We start from the raw sequence: 27,383 nt of genomic DNA, 5'->3' as shown, positions 1-27,383 counted from the left end.
GTCCCAGCACAGCCACAAATAAAAGAAATAAAATTCTTTAAAAATTAAGGGTTTTGAATTAGTACATACAAATTCTTTCCACAAAGAAAAGCCCGTGCTCAGATGGCTTTACTGGTGAATTCTAACAAACATTAAAAGAATGAACACTGATCCTCACACACTGTACCAAAATGTTAAAGAGAGCGGAAACACGTCCCAACTTGTTCTATGCAGCCAGTATCATATACCGAACTGAATAAAGTCAGCACAAGGAAAGACAACGATAGACCATGACAAAGGTACGAAGTGCTCAACAATATGCTGATCAACTGGATCCAGCACCACACAAGAGGGACGATACACCATAGCCAAGTTGGGTTTGTACCAGATATGCAGTTGTTTTAACATGTGAAAATCAATTAATGCCACGTATTATATTAATGGAAGAAAGTACAAAAATCACAAGATTATCTTAATATATACAGGAATAGCATTTGGTGAAATCCAATACATTTTATAATAAAAACTGTTCAGTGAGTTAAGAATAGAAGAATAATTCCTCAACCTGATAAGGGTATCCATAAATAAAAGCTCACAGCACACATCATGCTCAATACTAAGATGCATTCAATGATACACTGAAAATGAGTGAAGAGTAAATTCTCCGGTATGTAAAATATATGTCGATACAATTGGTTGATCTGTTGTTTGTCTTGGTCTCATGGGTGCTCTTTCTGACTGGTAGAGAGAAAGAACAACTACCAGGAACTTACGGCTTGCCTCTCTGGAGACTAACTGAACTTGGTAGCTTCCATCACCATGGCCCTTTCTCTTCCCTTCACCCTTTCCCACCCACTGCCTGTTACCCACAGGTACCATCTTGGCTGGGCACTGTGTGACCCTGGGAAAGGAGAGCAGAGAAAAGCAGAGGGAGTCATATGTGGGGGAACGGGACTGGGAGATATGTCAGTATGAGAGAAAGGATGCTTTTAGAAAATCCATAATGGTTGCCAGCCATTTAAAATTGGGAGCGGCAGCATCAAACTCTGGATTTACGGCTCAATTAAAAAATGGTTCAGGGGGAGCACTGACAATACTTGGCCCCTGTGCTGGGCCAGTGTTTCCCCTGCAGCTGGGCAGCTTCATTCACTTTTATCAGCCACCGAGCTCCCACCAGCATCTGCATTTGTGTGTTCCTTTTGTCTTTCCCTGCACCACAGTCTTCTGTTCTGGCCACAGAATGACCCTACTGGGACATCTCACATAGGACTGCACTTCACACTTGTGGGTTAGCGGTACATGCAGTGGCCTTCCCCTCTCTCTGCTACTGTTAGCTCTTCCATGAAGCCTCCTCCCGTTCTTCCATTCATATCTGACCTCACTCTTCAGTCTCTCTTCTGAACCTTGCTCAGATCTGAGTAGGCAAACTCCACACCTGCCTCTGCCCTAGGTATTTTCCTGCTGTTCTAGGGCCTCCACTAGACTCTCAGGCTGGTTTCTGTCTTACAGATTGCCACCTTGACTGCCATACCCCCTAGATACCCTGTACATAGTTCAGTTCAGTCGCTCAGTCGTGTCCGACTCTTTGTGACCTCATGGAGACTGTAGCACGCCAAGCTTCCCTGTTCATAGCCAACTCCCAGAGTTAACTCAAACTCATGTCCAATGAGTTGGTGGTGCCATCCAACCATCTCATCAGTGGGTGCCTAATATTTTACAGACTGGATGGTCCTGCTGTCCCAGCCTGGTGTTAAGGAAGGAAAGTTGCTATCACCATAGGAAAAGATTCAGCACAGAAAACTATGGTACACTAACTCAGAGGAGCAGTGACAAGTGGAGGCATTCAGCAGCAAAGACCATGGGAAAACACTCCTTGCTTGAACTGAGCTAAGCCTGTCCAGAGATATTCCCATTCAGAGATATTTCTCAATGTGGCTCAGCAGTAAAGAATCTGCCTGCAGTGCAGGAGATGAGGGTTCAATCCCTGGGTCGGGAAGAGCCCCTGGAGGAGGAAATGGCAACCCACTCTACTATTCTTGCTTGGGGAATCCCATGGACAGAAGAGCCTGGTGGGCTGCGGTTCATGGGGTCGCAAAGAGTCGGACACAACTGAGCGACTGAGCACGTAGGATCTCACTAAAATTGGAAGTGGCCTCATTCCTTCCAACAGCAATGCTCTCCTGACGGTGGCTGGTAAATGGCGTGTTGGCAGCTGGGGGAGTGAAAGGTGACCTGGCCTCTGCAGCCAGTGCTTGCAAATCTGACAGTCACGTTTTCTGACCACCCCGTGGGCAAAGCGCTACTTCCCCCTCCCACCAGAACAGGCTAGACTTCAGGGGTGACATACAGAGCACAGCAATCAGTATTTATTGCCTGTCTCCACCTGAGACATTAGGAGAAAACCAAGAACAGAGGTTTGGAGGTGGGGTGGGGACTGGGAAGAGAAGTCCTAACTTCTATTTTCCTTTAAACCATTAAGATCAATTTTTTCTCCGTGGGCCCTACTCTTCAGTCATGAAAAATTTCTTCTCCAAAGTGAATGAAATCATGCTCCTAAGGAACTGAGAACGACTCTTGCTAGGTGAGTAACTAACTGGAGCTTCTAGAAAGTCTCCACGGAAGAAATCAGGCACGATTTCTCCTATGAGTGCGTGCTAAGTCGTTCATGGACTGTAGCCCAGCAGGCTCCTCTGTCCATGGAATTTCCCAGGTAGGAACTCTGAAGCGGGTTGCCATTTCCTCCCCCAAGGAATTTTCCTCGACCCAGGGATCAAACCCACATCTCCTGCGGCTCCTGCATTGCAGGCGAAATATTTACCACTGGGTGGCGGTAGGGGTTAAAGAACCCTCTTGCCAATGCAGGACACGACTGAAGCGACTTAGCAGGCATGCAGGAGCCACTGGGGAAGCCACTCCTGACCATGGAAGACACAATGACCCTGCATTCACAGACTCTACAAGGCAGAGGAGCACAGCACAAGGCGCAGTGAACACGTGGTGACTTGTCCCCTCCCCCTCCTGAAAGTGGAAGTGAGTCTCAGTCGTGTCAGACTCTTTGCCATCCCATGGAAGCTGCCAGTCGCCTCTCTGCATGAAATTCCGGGGTTGCCATCCCCTTCTCAGGGATCGAACCTGGGTCCCTCTCATTGCAGGCAGATTCTTTACCATCTTAGGCACCAGGGACGCCCCCCCCCTTCTGGGGACCTCGTTAATATGCAGATCCTCGCTGTGTAGCTGGGTGGAGCCTGTGATCTTGGTTCTCTTCTCTGCATCCAGGTGATGGGGTGCTGCTGGTCCAGAACCACTGGTGGGCTGCAGAGGAGGGCAGGAGTTGGGGTGGGGGAGGAGGGTGGGTTGCAGTGGAGACAAAGGAGCAAGAGTGGGCCTTGGCTCACCCCAGGCACAGGTGGGTGCACCCTGGTGGTCCTTGAAAAGGCTTGGGATTTGTTCAAGCAGCCCTGGCCTGTCACAGCTATTTTTGGCTCCTCCCTTCTTAGAGATCAGACATTCTCTGGTGTCTCAGAATCATGGTAAAGCATCTGCCTGCCATGCAGGAGACCAGGGTTCGATTCCAGGGTGAGGAAAATTCCCTGAAGAAGGGAATTGCAACCCATTCCAGTGTTCTTGCCTCAAGATTTCCATGGATGGAGGAGACTGGCAGAGTCAGACACGACTGAGCGACTTTCACTTTTCCTTAAAGATCCACCAAAGGATGGTGACGGCCCTGGAACCGGTCAGTGTGTGCAGGCAAATGTCAGTGTGTAGTGTTGGGCACGGGATGGGACGGGCTGGGACGAGATATGACCTCCCCAGTGTGTCCTTCCCCGAAGTGCCAGAGAGATGAGTGGGATCGTTCTCAGGGATGCCCTAGGGAACACGCAGGAGACCCCACACCTCTCCCCAGTCTCTTTCCTCAGGAGACCCCGGGTCCCCTCGGGAGGTGCCCGCAGCACTTGACCGTTCTCCCTCAGGGGACCGGTGTCTCCGCCAGACCGGGCACGCCCTTGGCCCCAAGTGAGCAGGTGCCCCAGGGGTGCTGGCCTGCAGCAGTTTCCTCCCTGTCAGGGCGTCCGTCCATGGGTGCAGGTGGCAACCCGCACCGCTCTCGTCGCTGTCCCTACTTCAGGACCCGCAGCACCCCCTCGGTGGCACCATGCAGGCCCTGGTCTCCCCGGGGACCAAGGCCATCTTCATGGCTCTGTTCCTCTTCGCTATCCTGCTCATCCTCTGCGTGATCTTGTGGTACATTTGCCGGGACCTGTACGATGATTACATCCGAAGCAGGTAAAGCTCTGCCTCAGCCCCCTGAGGCCCCAGCCCCGTGACCCCGCTTTTGTCCCTGGAATCTGTGTCTCTTCCCAGGACCCCGAGCTCTTCCTATGGATTCTGTGTTGCTCCCCGGGACCCCAAGCCCTCTCCCAGTCCTGCATCCTTCCCTGTACTCTGGGTGCCCCCATCTCTGACCCCGTGCTTCTTCCCCAGACGGCTTGCCATTCCCTTGTACTTGGAGTTTCTTCCCTGGCCCTGGTGCCCCTCCCCAGATTGCTTGCCCACGACCCAATTCCAAGCTCCACCTCTCACCCCGCGAGTTCCTCCCCTGGACCCAGCGCCCTTTCTCAGAACCCTAGCACCCTCTCTTAAGCTCGACATCCCTTCCCTGCACCCCGTTGCCCTCCCCGGAGCCCCGGAGTCCACTGGGAAATCCCCAGGACTCCATGTTCTTCCCAAGACCCTGTGGTTCCATCCTGATCTGTGATCCTGTGCCCTCTCCCTGGAGCCCCCTCTCTTTATTGGAGCACTCTCCCCTCTTCCAAGCTCCAAGGCCCTCTCCCTATCTCTGAAATCTGCTTATTGCCCCTACTCCCCACCACAGCCCCACATCCTCTTCTGACCCCACACTCTTCAGCTTTCTCCAGACCCTGGAGAAACCCAGTGTCTTTCTTCAGAAACCTATAGCCCACTGGCCAGCACCCTTCATACCTCCCCAGGCCCAGAGCCTCCCTGAGGACCTTCCCAGGATGCCTGGGCCTTCTCCCAAGTTTATGCCCTTCCTGGGGTCCTTTGCCATTCTCCGGATTCTGCCCACACCAAGCCCTGTCCCCACCCCTAGTACCTGCTCCCCTTTCTAGCTCCTGACAGGTACGCAGGCTCACTTCACTGCCCCCTCCCACTTTACTGTTGGATTTTGTGTCTGAGCAGCAGGTGAGTGAAGGCCAGTGAGGGGAATTCTGGCGGCCAGGGGCCTCCTGTCCCCACCCTCCCCCACCCCGTAGCCTTTCCACACTGCCCTGCTTGTTCCTGGCATGGATGTGCTGTTCTCCCTCTCACAAGTAGAACTCTGGGGTTGCTTGAGCCTGTACACCAGCAAGCAAGTCGTGATTTGACACATCACTCCTGTGTCCTGAGTTGCCTCGAATGAGATTCAGTCCCACAATGCGGTTCCTGACTGGCTAAGCATGGCCTGGGAGATTAAAGGGTGCACCGGGGATGAATTCTCTGGTGGACGTGGAGTAATAGAAGCTGGACCACGCTAGTTAGATCAACCGCTTCTAGTTCTGCTCTTCTGATGGGGCAGATCCATCTGTGGGCAGATGGTTAGTCAGAACGTGACCAGGTGGACACTGGGGCATCTTCCACTGAGGCTGCTCTGGGAGAAGTAGGTGGGAAGGTGGGCAGGGAGTGCAAGGCTGCTGCCTTTGGTGGCCTCGGCATCACTCAGACATGAAGGCAGCCCCAAAGACACGGTTGAGTAGAGACCTGAAGTGAGTTCACTCCAGATTCTCCCTGGAGAGGCCAAGGGTGTCAGAAGGAGGGAGTACGGCATCTGCAGTGGATCCTCTGGATGGACATGTGTAGGGTGGTGCGGGCGCATGGTGTGAGAGCCGGATTCCCGTTCCAGACCAGCTGCTTACCAGCTGTGCCACTGCGCACATTACATCTCCAAGCATCTACTATTTTATCTGTAAAAGAGAATTAATGATGGTGTCAGGCTCATTGAGAGGAATACATGAAATACTGTATTTAAGCTGATAAACAGTCTTCCATGGAGAAAATCTGCAATGAGCGGTGGTAGTTCTTGTGGACTGCCAACCGTCCTCTAATGATAACCTGTTTTACTTATTTTGGAGGCATAAGTTACATGGAGTAAAATTCACTATTTTCAGCATACAATGCTAAGTTTTGACAAACACATTAAGCTGTGTAACTACCAGTGCAAGCAGGATATGAGTATCTTCTATTAATAGCCTAATACTAAAAATATTTTCCTTTCCATGTCTTTAAGTCCAAGAAAAGCAGCATCTAAAGCTTGTTTTGAAGAAGCAGGGGCAATATTCATTTATATTTATATTCAATATAAATGGTCGTTACTTGTTTAATATTTTAGTGGTTTGAGATTTGCATGGTACTGGTTTACTGCCCCACCAAAATGCTTCATTACTTTTTTCACCAATATTCATGATACACTACAAAGAGATTTTTTTTAATATTACCCAAGCAATAAATATACTTTCTGGAAAAAAAAAATCATACAGCCCAGAAGTGAAAGGAGCAATCATTCCACATAGCCCGCCCCCATCCTCCTTCCCAGAGGAAGTAACACTGGTAACCATTCAGTTCTTCCCGACTTTCTTTGCCCCTCACCGCTGCCCCTCGGTCTCATGCTCAAACACACAGTGCTATTTGTTTCTATTCTTCATATTAAATGGGATTATACTTTAGATTTCAGAGGGCCAGGAAGGAATTCCCAAGCAGAAGAAAGTCTCCAAGGAAGTACCAGGGCCCTGCTCGCCTGTCTTCTCCTCCTGCCCTCAGACATGGCTGGGAAAGGGAAGCCTGTGATCCAGGTCTCTGAGCAGATTGCTTTGAGTTTCTTTTGTGAAATCCTCCGATGAAAGGTGCTACATGAAGTGCAAAGACTATTTTTAAGAGTCAGGCCGGAAGCACTGGGCATTTTCATAGAGGGCAGAGGAGGCACAAGGTCCGCATTTCTGGGTGGCCCACTTCTTGACTGCCCACTTCCCCGGGAGTGGCAGGCAGCTCCGTGCCTGTTGTTCCGCCCTTTAGGCTGCAGGGTAGAGTGCCAGAGTGGCTGTCCAACGCTGATGATGTGGGCTGCTTTTGAACTGGAAACTTCCTCCCCTTACCTACAGAAAGCTCACAGCCTATCTCAGTGGTCCTGTCAGTGCTTCTAGATACTTCCTCATCAGCAGTGTGGAGGACAGATTTGAGGTCCTGGGAGTAGAGAGCAGTTAGAAGACCAGAAAGAATGAAGGCCTGAATTCAGCCCGTGGCCATGGGAGAAAATGGGTTCTAGACATCTCTGACTTAGAACTGGGGGACCTTGGTGGCTGGATGAGTGTGGAGGCTTAGGTACTGGTGTGGGTGGGAGAAGGAGAGGAGACACAAAGCCGATCCAGTTCTGGCCAGGTAAGAGGCCAGTGACCTCATTAACATGTCATGGGCCCTGGGGCACAGAGGTTCCCTAGGCCTGTGTTCCTGGCTCCTGATAACATTGCCTCCTTGATTTTCCTTCCTCTCATCCTACTGCCCAATGTGTCTAACCAAGGGCCTGGCTCAGAGAAAGAGCTCAGAGAGCAGTAGCGTAGTTATATCTCTTGAGGCTTCACTTGTAGCTTTGGTTTTTGCAGAGGCCACTGGCTTTGTTCTCACTTGGCGAAGTTATTTGTGCCCACAGATGGGGTCTACGCAAAGCCTGTGGCATACTGACCAGAATATGTGTGAAAGTCAGCTTGTACACATAAACAGGTCCCTGCCTCACTGTGCAAACCAGAGCCTCCTCAGCTCCTAGCTCAGCTTAAAGAACAGCCTCTGAACCAATTACAACTATGTGTTCAAACCTTGGGGTGTGACATGGATTATGGAGTTTTCCTTCTTCCAGTCCCTCCTCGAGAATCAACTTGTGCCATGCGGCACTGACAGGGGATTTGGATCCCTGAAGCAGGTCAGTGAGCTTAGAACTTCAACTCCCCCAACCCCAAAGCCCCGCACAGATGTTATCACCCTACAGTATTGATCCCAGGCTGGCCTCCCCTACCATCTGCTGGTGCTTGTTCAGGGAAGTTAACAAACACAGTGGGTGCTAGGGAACCACACGTTTGGGGTGCTGATGTTACTCTTGGCTCTGCAGCTGACAACCAATCAGCGGATGCCTCACACAGGCCTTTGGAATACCTGCCTTTTTGCTATGTCCCTTCAGCCTGAACAGCAAGATCCCTGGGAATTCTGCTGCCCTGTCATGGATTGGAGGCTGTAGGTGAGTTGCAGCTGTTATCAGAGACAAGCAAATGACTAAAGCTGTAGGTTGCACTTTCTTCATATCCTTCCAAAAGTTATCCTGTTAAAATGTTATATCCTCTTCTAGGTGTTGTATCAGTAAATTCAACCAGAGAGAACCTTTCACGTGTATATGAGTGTAATATACATCTACTCCCAAGCCCTACCCCACATCTGAATCCCCCTCTAGAAAATCACTAGCTAGAAATTACCCATCACATCCTTCTCTAGGAAGAAAAGCCATTCTCTGGAACTTACCCCATTCAAATTGTTAAAGGTTGGTTCAGGTTGGAACAAGTATCAGTACATCCTTCTTTCTTTCCCCTTAAGTTTTTAGTTCAATCCTTCTTAATGGTTGAATAATATGTCATTGACCAACTAAGCTATCAGGGAAGCCCTGCATAGATACACATTCTGTTTATTCATTAATTATTGTACATTTGGATTTATATCTGTATAAATTGGTACACTGGTACATACCAATATATTGGTATACACTAGTACATTGGTTTGCTATGACCAGTGCGTTCTCTTGGCAAAACTCTATTAGCCTTTGCCCTGCTTCATTCAGTACTCCAAGGCCAAATTTGCCTGTTACTCCAGGTGTTTCTTGACTTCCTACTTTTGCATTCCAGTCCCCTATAATTAAAAGGACATCTATTTTGGGTGTTAGTTCTAAAAGGTCTTCATAGAACCGTTCAGTTTCAGCTTCTTCAGCGTTACTGGTTGGGGCATAGGCTTGGATTACCGTGATATTGAATGGTTTGTCTTGGAAATGAACAGAGATCATTCTGTCATTTTTGAGATTGCATCCAAGTACTGCATTTCAGACTCTTTTGTTGACCATGATGGCTACTCCATTTCTTCTAAGGGATTCCTGCCCACAGTAGTAGATATAATGGCCATCTGAGTTAAATTCACCCATTTCAGTCCATTTTAGTTGGCTTATTCCTAGAATGTTGACATTCACTCTTGCCATCTCTTGTTTGACCACTTCCAATTTGCCTTGATTCATGGACCTGCCATTCCAGGTTCCTATGCAATATTGCTCTTTACAGCATCGGACCTTGCTTCTATCACCAGTCACATCTACAACTGGGTATTGTTTTTGCTTTGGCTCCATCCCTTCATTCTTTCTGGAGTTATTTCTCCACTGATCTCCAGTAGCATATTGGGCACTTACTGACCTGGGGAGTTCCTCTTTCAGTATCCTATCATTTTGCCTTTTCATACTATTCATGGGGTTCTCAAGGCAAGAATACTGAAGTGGTTTGCCATTCCCTTCTCCAGTGAACCACTTTCTGTCTGACCTCTCCACCATGACCCGCCCGTCTTGGGTGGCCCCGCACGGCATGGCTTGGTTTCTCTGAGTTAGACAAGGCTGTGGTCCGTGTGATCAGATTGGCCAGTTTTCTCTGATTATGGTTTCAGTGTATTTGCCTTCTGATGCCCTCTCACAACACCTACTATCTTACTTGGGTTTCTCTTACCTTGGACCTGGGGTATCTCTTCACAACTGCTCCAGCAAAGCGCAGCCACTGCTCCTTACCTTGGACGAGGTCACCCCTCCTGACCCTGAACGTGGAGTAGCTCCTTTCTGTCCTCCTGCACCCACGCAGCCACCACTTCTTGGACGTGGGGTTGCTCCTCTCGGATACCACCTCTGACCTCAGACGTGGGGTAGCTGCTCTCAGCCACCGCCCCACACGCTAATAAAGTAATGCTCAAAAGTGTCGAAGCCAGGCTTCAGCAATACGTGAACCGTGAACTTCCAGATGTTCAAGCTGGTTTTAGAAAAGGCAGAGGAACCAGAGATCAAATTGCCAACATCCACTGGATCATCGAAAAAGCAAGAGAGTGCCAGAAAAACATCTATTTCTGCTTTATTGACTATGCCAAAGTCTTTGACTGTGTGGATCACAATAAACTGTGGAAAATTCTGAAAGAGATGCGAATACCAGACTACCTGATCTACCTCTTGAGAAACCTATATGCAGGTCAGGAAGCAACAGTTAGAACTGAACATGGAACAACAGACTGGTTCCAAATAGGAAAAGGAGTACGTCAAGGCTGTATATTGTCACCCTGCTTATTTAACTTATATGCAGAGTACATCATGAGAAACACTGGGCTGGAAGAAGCACAAGCTGGAATCAAGATTGCTGGGAGAAATATCAATAACTTCAGATATGCAGATGACACCACCCTTATGGCAGAAAGTGAAGAGGAACTAAAAAGCCTCTTGATGAAAGTGAAAGAGGAGAGTGAAAAAGTTGGCTTAAAGCTCAACGTTCAGAAAACGAAGATCATGGCATCTGGTCCCATCACTTCATGGGAAATAGATGGGGAAACAGTGGCAGACTTTATTTTGGGGGGCTCCAAAATCACTGCAGACGGTGATTGCAGCCATGAAATTAAAAGACATTTACTCCTTGGAAGGAAAGTTATGACCAACCTAGATAGCATATTAAAAAGCAGAAACATTACTTTGCCAACAAAGGTACATCTAGTCAAGGCTATGGTTTTTCCAGTGGTCATGTATGGATGTGAGAGTTGGACTGTGAAGAAAGCTGAACACCAAAGAATTGATGCTTTTGAACTGTGGTGTTGAAGAAGTCTCTTGAGAGTCCCTTGGACTGCAAGGAGATCAACCAGTCCATCCTAGAGGAGATCAGTCCTGGGTGTTCACTGGAAGCACTGATGCTGAGACTGAAACTCCAATACTTTGGTCACCTCATGCAAAGAGTTGACTCATTGGAAAAGACCCTGGTGCTGGGAAGGATTGGGGGCAGGAGGAGAAGGATATGACAGAGGATGAGATGGCTGGATGGCATCATTGACTCGATGGACATGAGTTTGGGTAAACTCCGGGAGTTGGTGATGGACTGGGAGGCCTGGCGTACTGCAATTCATGGGGTCGCAAAGAGTCGGACATGACTGAGCGACTGAACTGAACTGAACGGAGTACACTGGTATTGATATACATTTATCAGGAGTGACCATCATATCATCTGAAGATTAGATCAGAAAACTCATAGAGAGTCAGTCATGGAGGACCAGAATAACCTAACCTTTCCTGCCATATAAAATCCCTCAGGGCCTTTCCAGGTTCAACATCACATACATCTCAAAGCAAAGGTGGCAGGGAAGACAGAAGGAGCCGTTTCCATTATGTTATAAGTGAAAACACAGGTGTGGACAAACTCACTAGCATGCCTTCAGCTAGCATTCACTAGCATGCCTTCAGCTCCTCCACCAGCCTGACATCTCCCAGGAGATTGGGTCACGGTCCATTGGCTACCTCCAACGTGCCTGGAAGTGTGGCAGCTCTTGACATGATTCAGGAATTAAGCCCCAAGGTGAGGTCTGCAAAGTTTCTTGATGTGCTGGGCAATTTTAAGTAATGGCAGTTTTAATGTATTCACAAATAATTTTAAAGCAATTTGTTTGGGGTCCCTATAACAGATGTGGTCCCTACAATGGCTGTTTTTCTGAGAGCATGGCAGGAAGCTGCCTGTCTGGCTCTTCTCACTGGCACTCCTTCCCTGTAGGGAACTGTCTTTGCAGGCGCTGGGTTATTTTGTCTACCCTGGGCTACTGACCACCAGTGCCGGAAAGCAACATGCATCTTCAAGTACCAGGGGAGCAGACATATGAAAAAACCCAGAGGTAGGCTCAGAAGAGCACAGAAATGATGGAACTAATTAGAAGCTGATCGCAAATAATGAGTATTCCTGTTGATTTGAATTTCCCACTCGGGCCAAGGCTCCCAGTTGCCTCTGCTATAACAGCAGGATGTGTTTGATGCATAACAAAAGCACATGCCCATGACAGGGTGTGGAAAAAGCATAAATGAGTGTTTGGGGATGAGCAGCACATGTCAGGATGTTGATCTACTGACACTTATTTATCTAAATGAGAAGAGGCTAGGGAATACCAGTCATCTGGTTTCAAATCATTACTGTGACCTCTGTGATCTGAAATGGCAACAGAGATGACTGGGAGAGTGAAATGCAAGTTTTACCCTGCAGTTCTGCTATTGGAGGCTTAAGTCATGGGAAGGGAGGCATCCATGTAGAACATTCGAGAGGTGCAGTAACACCCTCTGGAGCATGGGAGGATTGGAGGGCTTCCAGGCCTCCATCAAGGATAAGGATAACCATACACCATGCTTGGCAGGAGGCTGTGTTTCAGGTTCATCACATCTCAGTGGAGCACACATTTTAGCCCTGTTTTACAGACTTTCCAAGTTCTGTTAATCGAGCTGAATGACAGAATCCTGAGGCTGCACAGCAGTGTCTGGTGAGGTCAGAATTTGCTGGTTTAATAAGCACTCACTTGGCATTTACTATGTGGCAGGTGCTGTTGAATGTGCTTTACAGATATTACCTGGTTTTGTCCTCAAAACTGTCCCATGAGTTAGGTACTATTGCTATCCATGGTTTACAAATGAGGAAACTGAGGCACAGAGAGGTCAAAAGCTTACACAAGATCACTCAGCCGGGAAGTGGAAGAGTCAGGATTGAAATCCAGGCTGGCTGGATTCAGAGTCCCTGTTTATAGCCATGTACTTTGCCAACTCTTTTAAACCTAAGTCTGACTAAGTATTCTCACTCAAAACCGAATACATTTGTGATTATCCATTTTTGTTGTCTATATGCCTTGGTATTTCTAGAACATAAAGAAGGAACTTTGTTATGTGGCCATTTATTGTTATTCAGTTGCTAAGTCACGTCCGACTCTGCGACCCATGGACTGCAGCACACCAGGCTCCTCTGTCCTCCACTATCTTGGAGAGTTTGCTCAAATTTATGCCCACTGGTTAGGTGATGCTATCTAACCATCTCATCCTCTGCAGCCTCCTTCTCCTTTTGCCTTCAGTCTTTTCCAGCATCAAGGTACCCTTCATGGATCACAGCTTTGTCGAGGCAGAGGGGCTTGCATAACTCAATGAAGTTATGAGCCATGCTGTGAAGGGCCACCCAAGACGGACAGGTCACAGTGAAGAGTCCTGACAAAACATGGTCCACCAAAGGAAGAAATGCCAATTCAATCCAGTATTCTTGCCTCGCTGCTGCTGCTGCTGCTGCTAAGTCGCTTCAGTCGCGTCCGACTCTGTGCGACCCCATAGACGGCAGCTCACCAGGCTCCTCTGTCCCTGGGATTCTACAGGCAAGAACACTGGAGTGGGTTGCCATTTCCTTCTCCAATGCATGAAAGTGAAAAGTGAAAGTGAAGTCGCTTCAGTTGTGTCTGACTCTGTGTGACCCCATAGACGGCAGCCCACTAGGCTCCCCATCCCTGGGATTCTCCAGGCAAGCACACTGGAGTGGATTGCCATTTCCTTCTCCAATGCATGAAAGTGAAAAGTGAAAGTGAAGTCGCTCAGTCCTGTCCGACTCCTAGCGACCCCATGGACTACCAGGCTCCTCCGTCTACGGGATTTTCCAGGCAAAAGTACTGGAGTGGGGTGCCATTGCCTTCTCCATTCTTGCCTTGAGAATCCTGTAAAGTGTATGTGGCCAGATTGCCTATTGGATCATGAGTTGCTCAAGTCAGAGTTTACATGTCATGCTCTGTGGTCCTGGTGGCCCCCATGGGCACTCAGTAGAAAATCAGAAAATGACTTACAGATCACATGATCTGGTCATATCAACTTTATTTGGCCCCCAATACATGTCAACAAGGCCATAAACACAAACAGGAGCAATGACGCAAGTACATTTCTGCAAACATCTGTAAGAGAGGTGCCTGATACTTACACAGCCAACATAGACAAACCATTTTAGCCCATGGGTAACTGTAAAAAGTCCCATTTTCTAGGAAAATCAGATCAATGCTGTGAAAGAACAGGATGGTGGCAAGAGAGAGCAGCTCATAGAATGACAAGCTAAGCCAGTGTCCCTCAAGTGCTGGGGGAGCTGTGGTGGCATTTAGGAGGAAATGACCCATCAGGCACAGTAGGAAGGCAACTTAAGCTTGGGGCTGGGAGTGGAGTGTGCTACAGAATGGTTGCAGAAGTGTGAGATGGAGCCCTTCCCTAAAATATTCCCCAAGAAGTTCAAATTTTTAAACATCTAATTACTTTAAATGTAGTCCAAATAAACTGATTTTCACCATTTAGAACCTGCTTTCTTGGCATACTCTGAAAAACTGTACCCCAAACCTGATGGGCATAGATAACAGTAACTGGGCATAGATGAGATAACTATAACCTGGAACCCATAAGACTTCAAGCCACTGCTGCCTTTCGGAGCTCTGTGACCCAGAGATTCCCCATCACCCTCCGATTCCCTTTCCACTGGGACTTCTCTTGCATCTTGCCCTTCTGGGTGGTGAGTCTTTGCCATGATCTCTGCAAGATCTCTTGCTGTGAGGGACTTCCCTTCACATGCCATCCTGTCAAAGCACCGCCCATATAAAGCTTGTCACATGCCACTGCCATATCATGGTCATAATCAGCCCCCATACCTCAGACTCACGAACAATTATGTGTGAAAGTCTAGAATCAACTTTAACATTCATACACCAGATTGTTAGATGTGGTTATTTCTGAAGGCAGGGCTGAATTTTGAGGAAACTTTGTAGAGGGAAAAAATGATTTGTCTGAAGTTTAAAAAGTTTTCTCAAGAAGAGTGCATGCACCATTATCATTGTAATTACAATACATAAATAACTCTAACAGCACATTTGTTAGTTATTGTCACTCAGTCATGTCCATCTCCTTGAGACCCCATGGGGTGTAGCCCACCAGCGTCCTCTATCCATGGGATTCTCCAAGCAAGAATACTGGAGTGGGTTGCCATGCTCTTCTCCAAGGAATCTTTCCAACCCAGGGATTGAACCTGGGTCTCCTGCATTGCAGGTGTTTTCTTTAACATCTGAGCCATCAGGGAAGCCAAAATAGTTGCTGTATATCAGATAAAGTAACTGCTAGTTGACACAACAGGCAAAACCTGAAATTTAAATGGCTCAACTTGGGGTTCCCTGGTGGCTCAGACAGTAAAGAAACTGCTGGCAACGCATGAGACAGGAGATGCAGGTTCCATCCCTAGTTCAGGAAGATCCCCTGGAGAAGAGAATGGCAACCCACTCCAGTATTCTTGCCTGGAGAATATCAGAGGAGCCTGGCAAACTTCAGTAAACGGGGTTACAAAGGGTCAGACACAACTGAGCCACTAACACTAACTCTGATCTGAGGGGGCCCCAGTTCCCATGCTGTTTCCATTCTGGAATTCTACCATTGGATAGCCATGTTTGCTGCTTCGAGAAAGAGAAAGCACAGAAATGGCATACTGGCTCCAGACCTGAGCAACAATGCTCCTTCTCGTATCTCTCGATGGTAATGGCTAGTCACATGACCCTTCCTAACTACAAGTGGACAGGCGATGTAGCGTCCCCTGTGTCTGGGACGGAGGAAAGGAAGACAAGATACGGACAAGCACTTGTAGTCTCTCTCGTATAGTGATCCACAGTAGGTGCTCAATTAAGAGTGGCCATTATCATTTGTTATGACTAGCTTCTTCATTTCTTGGAAGAGTTTCTGGGAAAGCCAGATTTGCCTTGATATCCTCCAGATACCTAAGTGCCTCCTATATGTCAGTTGTTTCCAAACACAGTGTCACATTAATCTTAAGAGAAGCATGTAAATGTCTGTCAGGTGGATTTGCATGTTACCACATAGCACATTTCTGTACTTCCCTTTGCGATCCTGACTGTAACACTGACTGTAACGTCAGTCGAATGAGAATGGTCTCTTTTGATGCGAGGCTATCTTCTGGGAGTTTCAGCTGCCTCCACACAACTGGACTTGCCTGAGCACCTGCCCAGGTACCCTTAGGCACATTGACAACCATGACATTCCTGTGGGTCAGGTACCAGACAAGAGGCCAAGGAAAGATGGATAATTATTTTTTTTTATTTTAAAATCTGAGCTACCAAGGAACTGTTTCTTCACCTCAGAGGAGGATCCCACAGTTTTCAAGAGTTCAGCCTTGAAAACCTTGGCTCCACTTCTGTGGCCCTTCCTCATCTACCACGTAGGATGGAGGCTTTGGGTTTTGACCACCTAGTAAGCTCATCCATCTGGGCATGTGTTCGGTGGCCAGTTTCAAAGAAGACACCCCATTAAAATCTGGCTGGAAATGTCAGGGGTTTTTAAAAATCCCTCTCTTTAACTTCAGGTTTATATCCAAAGAACCTGCTGATTATGTGGCACATCAGAGTACTCACACACCCAACAAGAAAACATTTGGAGAATGTGTTGAAGTTGCCCAGAAGGATTACCAGGTGTCTAAAGGTTACTATCCAAAGCCAAGGAACTGTTCTGGAGTTCTTGAGGGGTTCTGGAGTGAGGGCTGGGACAGCCAGAGGACTTCTGCAGGGAGTTGGAAAGCTCTGTGTAGAGAAGGACAGGAGATCCTCCTGTGCAGCCTTCAGAAGGGGCAGCAGCGAGGAGCTGGTCGGACTAGCAGGTTCAGTTGGGCAGGAGGCCCCATGGCAGCAGCAGGGACAGGGTGCTGCCCTCACGTGGGAGGCGCTGGGACTGGACAGAGACGCCAGTCAGTTCTCAGCAAACCCCAGAGCAGCCCCACAGTGCTTCTGATTCTCCTTGACCCCTTCCTTCCGCAGGCCTGCTTTTTCTCACCTCAGAGGCATCGTGTAGCACTGAGAGAGGAAGGCGTGAGAGGTCAGAAGGTTGGGCCGCAGCCTGGGCGGGGCGGGAAGGGTGGGAGCTCCAGAGAAATTGAGACCAGGGCTCGGAGCCCACCCTGGCCCTCACTAGCACGTGGTCCTCGGAAGATGCCCAAGGCCCACGGCCTCAGTTCTTCATCTGGGAGGCGAGCAGGTGTGAAGAGCCCCGTGTGTTGGGCTGCAGGATGGGCCTGAGGGACAGGACAGAGCTCAAAGGGTCTGGCAGCTGTTAGCCCTGTGATGGCAGCCCAGGAATCTCTCACACTGTTAACCCCAGAAACTCCCCCAGTCTCTCCTCCTGCATTTTATTTTATTATCCTGTTCAGCACAGAATTCAGTCTCCTCCAGAGGCTTCTCATGTTTTGTTATTTAGCTTTTGTGGTCGATATTGTACTTCTCATTTGCTTCATTTTCTCTTCTTTAGTTTGCCAGGGTAGATTTTGGGAACAGAGACAGCAGCCTACACTTCACCACCATCTTGAGAGCTACAGGTAAAGCACTAAATCTGTAAATAATTTAAGCAGACTTGAAACCTTTGTAACAGTTTTCCCCCATAAATGAATATGGTATACTGCTAGAGACTTTTTATTTGAGACTATTTATTTGAGACTTTTTTCCCCATGCTGCTGCTAAGTCGCTTCAGTCGTGTCCGACTCTGTGCGACCCCATAGATGGCAGCCCACCAGGCTCCCCCGTCCCTGGGATTCTCCAGGCAAGAACACTGGAGTGGGTTGCCATTGCCTTCTCCAATGCATGAAAGTGAAAAGTGAAAGTGAAGTCGCTCAGTTGTGTCTGACTCTTCATGACCCCATGGACTGCAGCCCACCAGGCTCCTCCATCCATGGGATTTTCCAGGAAAGAGTACTGGAGTGGGGTGCCATTGCCTTCTTCGATATCTATCTATAAATTTGTGTTGTAGTCTCTATTAAGATTTTATATATTTTGTTAGCCTTCTTAGGTAATTTTTGGATTTATGTTGCAAATGGGGCATTTTTAAATTACATCTTCTAAATAGTGCTTTGTGTATGTGGCAAGGCTCTTGGTTTTACTGTAGTAATCTTCCATACAGTTTTTTCTCATTTTATTAATTTGAGTATTCCATGTATCGGTTTCTTTGAATTCCCTATGTGGATGACCATATTGTCACAAAATATTATCTTTTTCAATATTCATACTTCTCATTTCCTTTGACATGCACAGTCCTAACTCTCTGTTCCAGAGAATTTTTGCATTGTACAAGGGAGAGCATGCATCTTTGATGTGTTCCTGTCTTTAATGGGAATGCATCAAACATTTCACATGTAAGTATGTTTGCTGTAGATATTAGGAAATGGAAGTTCCTTTCTAATGTCAATTTATTAAAAGTCGTACTCATGTTGAATTGATTTCAGAGGCTTTTTCCACATCCACTGACATGCTTCAATGATTTCCCCTAACTTGTTACTGTGGAGAATTATACTTGAGCTATTTTCTAGTTTGAATCATACTTTCATTCTTTAGCCATAACCTGTCTGTTCATGTAATCCACTGCTATATTGAATATGCTATTAGTTTGCTTAGAATATTTGCTACTGTGTGGGTGAACTTTGCTCAAGTGTTCTTTGCATGGTAGGAGTGGGAGTACTCATCTGGTTTTATAGTCAAGGAGAGCTGGTCTGGGAGAATAAGTTAACTAATTTCCCAGTTTTTTTGTATGTGCTTTAGAAGAGTTTACATAAAATGGAGATTACTTTTTCCTGACCATTGGTAGAACTGCCCACCCAAACTGCCTGTCTTGGAACATTTGAAGGTAGCTTGGGTGTTGACTACAATTAAAGTTTGTATTGTTTAAAGTTTCCTGTTTCTTTATGGACTGATTTGGTCTTTTTAAAAAAAATTGTCCATTTCACCCAGAATTTCAAATTTAATTGCATGATATTTATAATAAAACTTTATTATTATAACAGATACTGTAAAACACATACAGCAGTAGAGAATGGTATAAGGCACACTATATACTTGGCAGTTAGCATCAATCATCTGCAGTACATGGCCGGTCTGGTTCCAATGTACCCTCACCCTCCCCACATCTCTGCCAATGGACTAATATGAAGGTAGTCCAAGACAACAGGATGATTCATCTCTAAGTATGTCAGCATGCATTTCTAAAAGACAAGGAATCTTTTATAAAACATAAACCCAAAACAATGATCATTCCTAAAAATTTAAATGTTTTAACAAGAGCAAATATCTAGTAATTTTTCACATTTACCTTATACATTAATTTTTTTTTTTAGTTTGTTTGGATCACAAATACCGTCTATATATTGTGATTTTTTTTTTTTATGTTCCTTGAGTCTTTTTTAATCAATAGGTTTCCCCTGCATCATCTTTTTTTCTTGTAGCTTTTGTTGTGAAAAAAGCAGGTTTTTTATTTTTCAAGTTTTCCATAATATAGACTGTGTTGAATGAAACAGTTTGGTGTCATTTAACACGTTTGGCCCCTCAGCAGTTCTCTAGATTGGTAGTTACAGGTAGAAGTTTGATTAGCTTGTTTATTTACAAGACTGCTACCTAGGTGATGGCATGTACTTCCATTAAGAAGAACATAATGTTTCTTGTCCTTTGTGCTGAGTTGGCAGTCACTGATGATCCTCTCCTTCTTTTACCCCTTGGGGGTTGCAGAGGGGTAATTTGCAAAGTTGCTCATTCAGTTTTAGTTTATTACCATAAATACTTTACATGTAGAAACTTTTCCTTGTCCACCATTTGCTTCTCTTGAGGGAATCATATAAGCATAGTTGCTGTGCTTTTACATCATTTAAATATCTTTGGCATCTATAGTTTATACAGTTTTAACTTATATTGTTTACATGTTATTTTTTTCTTTAGTATCTGCTCATATTTTTTTTTTAAAAAGTCTGTTCATAAATATTTTCAAGTAATTGGCATTTGTTTTTTGGCCTTGCTGCTTTCTCTTTTTTTTGTATTGCATTTTATTTTTATTTTTTAATTAATTAATTTATTTTCATTGGAGAGTAATTACTTTACAATATTGTAGTTGTTTTTGCCATATATCAACATGAATCAGCCATGGGTGTACATGTGTTATTTCTATACTTATCTTCATTATTTCCTACCTTCTCTTACTTAAGGTTTCATATGATGTTCATTACCTAGCTTCTTGAATTTCTTGGGTGATTTAAATAGCTCTTATTTTCTAATACATCTATTTAAGGCTATATATTTCCCTTTGAGCACCATTTTGCCTCTGTTGCACAAGCCATGCTATTTAACTCCATGTATATTGCTTGAATTATTTTTTACAAGTTTACTAAATCACTTTATTACTTATGCTGTTGGAATTTTTCAATATATGCCCAAAAACTAGTGAGTGTGAAAATTATTTTTGAGAAGACTGTGAAGATGATGATGAAAGATACATTATTTGGGGAAAGTTTCAGAGCCCGGGATATTTTGTTTTATTATTATTATTATTATTAATTACAGAAGAGACAAACATTTAACTTCTGGTGACAGAGCTGGGTTTACACCAGGAATGCAAAGGAGTTTAAGACTAGAAGATCAGTCATTATAATTGGCTGCATGTAACAGTCAAGGATTGTCCAGGAAAACAGAAACCACTGTAAATATTTACCATGGAGGGAACTTAATGCAAGGGGTTGGTTACAAAAGTGGTAGGAAGCCAAGCAGGAGAGAATTGGGAAACCCCATTATTAGCAACACGAGTAAATCACTCATCCCTAGGATGGAAGGACAAGGAAAGGAGACAGTGTTACTGGAACCTGGGTGTTAGATTCAACAGGATTCAGAGCCATGATGGGTCAACCTCATGGTTGAATGGCTGGAGCCATGAAGAATATGGAACCATTGAAGGACAAGCCACCTGATGCAGAGGAAGGAAAAAATGTTTGACTGCTCTGTCTTCCAGGCTTCTAATCTCTTGCTGGTGTTTCTGGTTAGCTGAGCCAAAATGGCAGCCAATTGTTGGCTAGTTTGATTGCAGCCTGCTGGAGTCGGCCCCTGTATAATCTAGAACAGAGCAAGGAGGAATGAGGGATGGATCTGGGAATGTATAAGCCCAGGATTGCCTTATTACAGTAACAGATTGAGAAAAATCAGACCTACATCAATACAGAAAAATATCTAATAAAAATCAACATCCAGTCATCATAAAAATAAGTGTTAGTCCAAAGTATTCAACTGGGTAAAGAGTTTTGGGGAGGAAGACCAGAGAGACAAAGTGCCATTCTTATGACATCATATCAAGGGCACATTCTATCAACATGATTTATCACCATTGATATTGACCTTGATTACCTAGCTGAAGTACAGTTTGTCAGGTTTTCTCCTCTCTTGAGCCCAGATGCAGAAATAAGGACGAGAGGAAGCTAGCACTTGAAAAACTTCCTAAATAACCAGCCAGAAATCACTGCTACCTGTGGCTAACTTGTCACACAGATTGCAACCCAACAAAAAATATTCAGCCCTATTTCCTGCAGTGAAACAGAAGTCTTCCAACATGGGAAACAATAAAAGGGATCATAGTGTAAATAGAGAATATATGGGGGTTTCTGTCCAATTCAAGGGACCCTGAATATCAGAGGAAGGGGTGTGGGCCTTATTTTACATGCTAAGTCACTTCAGTCATGTCACACTCTTTGCGACCCTATGGACTGTAGTCCTCCAGGGTCCTCTGTCCATGGGATTCTCCAGGCAAGAATACTGGAGTGGGTTGCCATTTCCTTCTCCAGGGGATCTTCCCAACCCAGGGATCAAACCTGCATCTCTTATGTCTCTGGCATTGGCAGGCAGGTTTGTTTCCACTGGCGCCACCTGGGAAGCTTTTATTTTATGGATGGTAGAGAAATAAGCAGCAGAGTGACATGATCACACCTGGGCTGTCTCATCTTCCTCAGTTCCTCTTGGGAGTGGGATTTGGATCTGTTTTCTTATATACTATCCTCACTGGATATGAGAAAAGCTTAAATGTTCTCAGTTTGCGATGTACTTATGAATACCTCAAAAGAAGGGCACCATTTAAACTCCCATCTAAGAACAATCCTTTGCTCATTTTGAGATCAAGTTGTTTCAATAAGACACACTTTCAGTTCACCTGTGTTCTCTTTATGCTTTCAGATCAAACTCCATCCAGTGACTGCTCGACATCATGGCCCCAAACCCAGGAAAGCATGAAGTCTTGATGAGGAGCTGAAAACACCAGCTGAGCATCCTCACTGTGTATTATGGACTCTCTAACCTGTGGTCATGTGCACCATTCATTTGCATCAGAATTTTGGTCTTAGGCCTATTTTTGTGCTTAGGTATCTATCACCTTACTGTCTTGACCTCTCTGTTGCTAGAAGGGTGGATTTGCTAACCAAACACAGTCTCAGGTCCTTTTGACTTAAGCAAAAGTGAACAGAATTATAACTGCTCGTTTCATACACTCCCTTTTGGATAATAGTGACAGGAAGGCCAAGCCTGGAACTGGCACTGTGCAGCACTTGTTTCCTGTGTGCTGACATCTGACACACACACTATAAGGGAAGGGCCAGAACGTTTATCCCGTTAGAAGAGGCAGGTCTCTGTGTCTTGAGTGTGCCAGAGGGTATTTCAGGAAAGGACTGGGTTTTATACTTCTGGAAGTCACAGAATACTGTACTCCTCCAAACCTAAATAGCCTTCCTATTGTGCCTGGTTGGTCATTTCCTCCTAAATGCCACTTTGGTTCTCCCAGCACTTGGAGGACACAGGCTCAGCTTCTCATTCTGTGAGGAGCTCTTTCTTGCCATCATTTTGTTCTTTCACAGCAGTGATCAGATTTTCATGAAAAAAAAAAAAAAGGAATTTTTTTAAAGCTACCCATGGGCTAAAATAGTTCTGTCTCTGTTGGCTATGTAAGTGTCAGGCACCTCTCCCACAGATGTTTGCAGAGATATACTTGTGTCACCGCTCCTGTTTGTGTTTATGGTCACGTTAGACCTGTTAAATGTACTGATGCTGCTGCTAAATTGCTTCAGTCGTGTCCGACTCTGTGTGGCCCTATAGATGGAAGCCCACCAGGCTCCCCTGTCCCTGAGATTCTCCAGGCAAGAACACCAGAGTGGGTTGCCATTTCCTTCTCCAATGCATGAAAGTGAAAAGTGAAAGTGAAGTCGTTCAGTCGTGTCCGACTCTTAGCGACCCTGTGGACTGCAGCCTACCAGGCTCCTCTGTCCATGGGATTTTCCAGGAAAGAGTACTGGAGTGGGGTGCCATCGCCTTCTCCGGTTAAATGTATTGGGGGTCAAATAAAGTTGATCCAACCAGATTGCAGGAGCCTCGAGAAAGACATTATTTAGTGAACACTTTCTGATCTCCCACTGAGTGCCAAGGCCCATGGTGGACACCAGGACCACAGAGTATGACAAGTAACCCTTACCCATTGGAGCTCACAATCTTGGTAGCTTAGTTGCTGCTAAGTTTTGGCAATTTTTCAGAGTTCTGATAAAGTTGGTTCTGACAATTTCTGCTTGAGCTGTTTGATATTTCTGAGGTTCTAAAGATTTTCTTTTTAGAAAATTTTAAAAGGTGATATCCGTTCTCTAATAGTTGTGGTACTATAAAGGTTATACATTTCATCAGGGGTGAGTTGAGTAGTTTCTGGATTTTGAGTAATTTTAAAATTCCACTTAAGTTCTTGAATTTATGTACAGTACATAGATTTTTTTCTTAGTGTTTCCTTTTTATCCTTCCAACATCTTTAGTGTAGGGCTTATAGAATTGTAGTGATAGTCAGTATTTCATTTCTGATACTAGTCATTTGTCTTCTCTTTTTTGATTTTGTTTATCTGGCTAGAGTTTTATCAATTTTGTTGATCTTTTCAATGAACCAGTTTTTTTTCCCATTATTTTTTTTATTTTTGATTTCAATTTTTTTCTTTTCTGTTTTTGGTGTGTTTGTTTGCAGATTGCTTTGGGTATAGTTTTCCTTCTTTTTCTATGTTAACGTGGAAGCACAGATTATTGATTGAGGTCTTTCTTCTTTCTTAATCTAAGCATTAAATGCTATAATTTTCCCTCAACACTGATTTAGATGCATCCCATAAATTCCAATATGTTGCCCTTTCATTTTAATTCATTCCAGTGTAGTTTCTACATCCTTGAGAATCTCTCTTTTACCTGTGATGGTTCTTTAATTTCCAAGTGTTTTGAGATTTTTCTTCTCCTTCCATATTGTTTGATTTCTAGTTTGATTCTTTTCTTGTCAGAGAACATACTCTGCATCATTTAAATTTTTTTAGTTTGTTTTGAGGATACAGGATTCTATCGTGTTGAATGTTTCACATGTGCTTGAAATAAATGTGCATTTTGCTGTGGTTGATGCAGTGATATTTAGATCCATAGTATTTGTGAATCACGCAGGGCACAGCCTGCCCCTTGGGCAATGGTTCAGTTCTCCATGCTTTTGATATTCTGTCTCTGGTGAAATTCCTGCATGTGCAGCTCAGGTTGAACTCAGGAGTTCCTACAACTTGCTGGGATCCCTTGCTCACCTTTGCTCTTCCCCGCTATCTGCCCTCACTCTGGCTATCAGGAGACTCTCCTTGTGGTCCTCTCACACGGAGTTGAGGGTATTTAGTTTCCTCACTCTGTTGTGTACTTCCCTTGAATGGATTCGCCTAGATGACCAAGTAGTTAGATAATACAATAACAGCACAACAGTGTGGGATCTTAGTTCCCTAACCAGGGATCAAATTCATGCTCCCTGCATTGGAAGTGCAGAGTCTTAGCCACTAGACTGCCAGGGAAGTCCCGGTTTGTCCTTTTAGATTCCACATGTAAATGATAACAAACCGTACGTATCTTTTTCTGTCTCACTTATTTTACTTAGCATAATGCCCTCAAGCTCTTTCCAAGTTGTTGCAAATGGCAGGATTTCCTTCTCTCACATGGCTGTATACTGAATATGTTGTATCTTTATCCATTCATCCACTGACAGACGCTTAGGCTGTATCCATATTTTGGCTATTGTGAACAATGTTGCAATAAATGTAGGAATGAAGATATCTTTTCGATATCCTATTTTCATTTCCTTTTGATTCCCTGGTGGCTCAGATGGTAAAACATCTGCCTGCAATGAGGGAGATCTGGGTTCGATTCCTGGGTTGGGAAGATCCCCTGGAGAAGGAAATGGCAACCCACTCCAGCACTCTTGCCTGGAAAATCCCATGGACAGAGTAGCCTGATAGGCTACAGTCCATGGAGTCGAAGAGTCAGACACGACACGACTGAGTGACTTCACTTTCACTTTCACTTTCATACACTCAGACGTGGAATTGCTGGATCATATGGTAGCTTCCTTGATTTTGTTCTTTGATGCACAGACTTTTTTTTTTTTTGATGAGGTCCAATTTATCTATGTTTTTCTTTTTTTGGCCTGTGTTTTTGGTGTCATATGCATGAAATCATTACCATTTAAAATATTTCTAGATATATAAATAAACACAGGATAAGAAGTACACATATAATTCGTTGCCCTGTCAACCAACGGGTGCCCAGAAGCAATGACCCTTCAGTACCAATGAGCACACTCAGTGCACACATCTAGTTTTGTCAATACCATTCGGCAATAAAAGGAACAAGGGCTCCATGGAAAAATTGATGATTCTAGAATTGGGACAGAAAATACGGAAAATGAGCCTGAAGCATCTTGTACGGTGTGAAAAAAAAAAAAAAGTGCTCAAAAAACTTTCAAAAGAGGAAGCAACATTTCCAGGGGTATGACAAAGGTATATACAAAGGGATTTGACAGGAAAAGCTCCCAATGGCCAATCTGAGAACAATTTGAAAATTAAAATATATAAAGTTGCACTCTTGCCTGGAAAATCCCATGGACAGAGGAGCCTGGTAGGCTGCAGTCCATGGGGTCGCTAAGAGTTGGATACAACTGAGCGTCTTCACTTTCACTTTTCACTTTCATGCATTGGAGGAGGAAATGGCAACCCACTCCGGTGTTCTTGCCTGGAGAATCCCAGGGACGGGGGAGCCTGGTGGGCTGCTGTCTCTGGGGTCGCACAGAGTCGGACACGACTGAAGCGACTTAGCAGCAGCAGCAGCAGTATTGGATTTTAACCCAAAGTGTAATAAAGATACCATGATTCCATACTGAGAAACATAAATAATTTCTTACTTACACAAACAAGGATAGACAAGTGTTCCACACAGAAAAACCCCAGTTTATGCAGACACTCCCACTTGTAGAAAGTGGAGCATAACTCCCCACCCCTGAAGCATGGACTGCACATCATGACTTTCTTCCAAAGAGGACAGGATAGAGAGGGGACATACAACAATCATTTTATCACATACACCTGACAAGCAGTACCTCAGCCACATGATCAATGAGAGCATCATCAGTGATCAGTTGTGCTAATAATATATACACTTGATACAATGTGATGAGAATAGGATTTTACATCTGTAAAATTCCTCCCCCAAACTTGTAATCCCAGACTAGTCATGAGTAAAATATCAGACAAATACCAGTCACGGGACATGGTGCAAAACATCTACCGAGTACTCCTCAAAACTGTCAAGATCATCCAAAGCAAAGAAATGTTAAAGCTAAGAGGAACCCAAGGAGACATTACAACTAAATGTTAGGGTAGTTTCCTTGCCAGGATCCGGGAATGGGTAAAACCTATAGAAGTCTGAGTAAAGCATGGGCTTTAGTTGATAACAAATAATGCATCAATACTTCCTCCTTAATTGTAATAAATATAACATATTACTGTAAGATATTAGGAATAGGGGAGACTGGGTGAGGGACATAAGAGATTTCTGCTATTTTCACAATTTCTTTTCAAATCTTAAAGGGCTACAAGGGTTAAAAGGGTTATAAAGGAAAAGGTGAAAACAAAGTCTTGTTTTCAAAAGAAAAAAGGCAAGGAAATTTTGGGCAAAACATGCTGAGTACGTTAAAAAAGGAAACAGAAAGGAAACCAAACACAAGCACACAGAACCTGTAAGTGTGAAACAACCCTTGCTAAATTAGCTTCAGCTTTTCCTGTCCCTTAACCTTCAATCCCATATAATATACTAATCGGGCCTCTTCCACCACAGAAACATCTCTGGATCCACTTTTTTCTCAAGCCCCACAAACACTGCCCTGATCCAACCTCATAGACGTTTTGCCACCAACCAAGGCCAGGTGTAGACCTGGAACCCTGTACTTGCTCAAAAACCGCTTTAAGACATCTGCCAGTATTATTTGCCACAGAAGTCTGTCAAGATCCAGGCAGGGGTAAGTGTCTTGCCAAGGATACAAGGGTCCAGAGCAAACCTTTAGCTGTGCGTACATGTGGGTGTTCCGTCGATCAGTCGTGTTTGACTCTTTGTGACACCATGGACTATGGCGCAGCCCCCACCCC

At 45.1% G+C, this 27,383-nt stretch overlaps 1 long non-coding RNA gene across 3 annotated transcripts; it reads left to right on the top strand.

Moving 5' to 3' along the window:
- Positions 1 to 3,349: 3,349 nt before the first annotated feature.
- LOC147341167 (uncharacterized) lies at positions 3,350 to 25,019 on the top strand. Of its 3 annotated transcripts, XR_015158386.1 has the most exons (4): positions 3,350 to 4,263; positions 8,129 to 8,254; positions 17,393 to 17,459; positions 22,108 to 25,019. It is a non-coding gene; the product is annotated as an uncharacterized LOC147341167 (long non-coding RNA). The 3 variants fall into 3 exon arrangements; XR_015158385.1 differs by having other exon boundaries at positions 3,350 to 8,254; XR_015158387.1 differs by lacking the exons at positions 3,350 to 4,263; positions 8,129 to 8,254 and adding an exon at positions 9,475 to 11,943.
- The last annotated feature ends 2,364 nt before the right edge of the window (positions 25,020 to 27,383 follow it).

Source organism: Bos grunniens, chromosome X, assembly GCF_055505025.1.
Source record: "Bos grunniens cultivar Pamir isolate PY7600 chromosome X, Bosgru_T2T1.0, whole genome shotgun sequence".
Lineage (NCBI taxonomy): Eukaryota > Metazoa > Chordata > Mammalia > Artiodactyla > Bovidae > Bos > Bos grunniens.
Note: the sequence above shows the minus strand (reverse complement) of the source record. Positions and strands in the feature narration are given on the sequence as shown.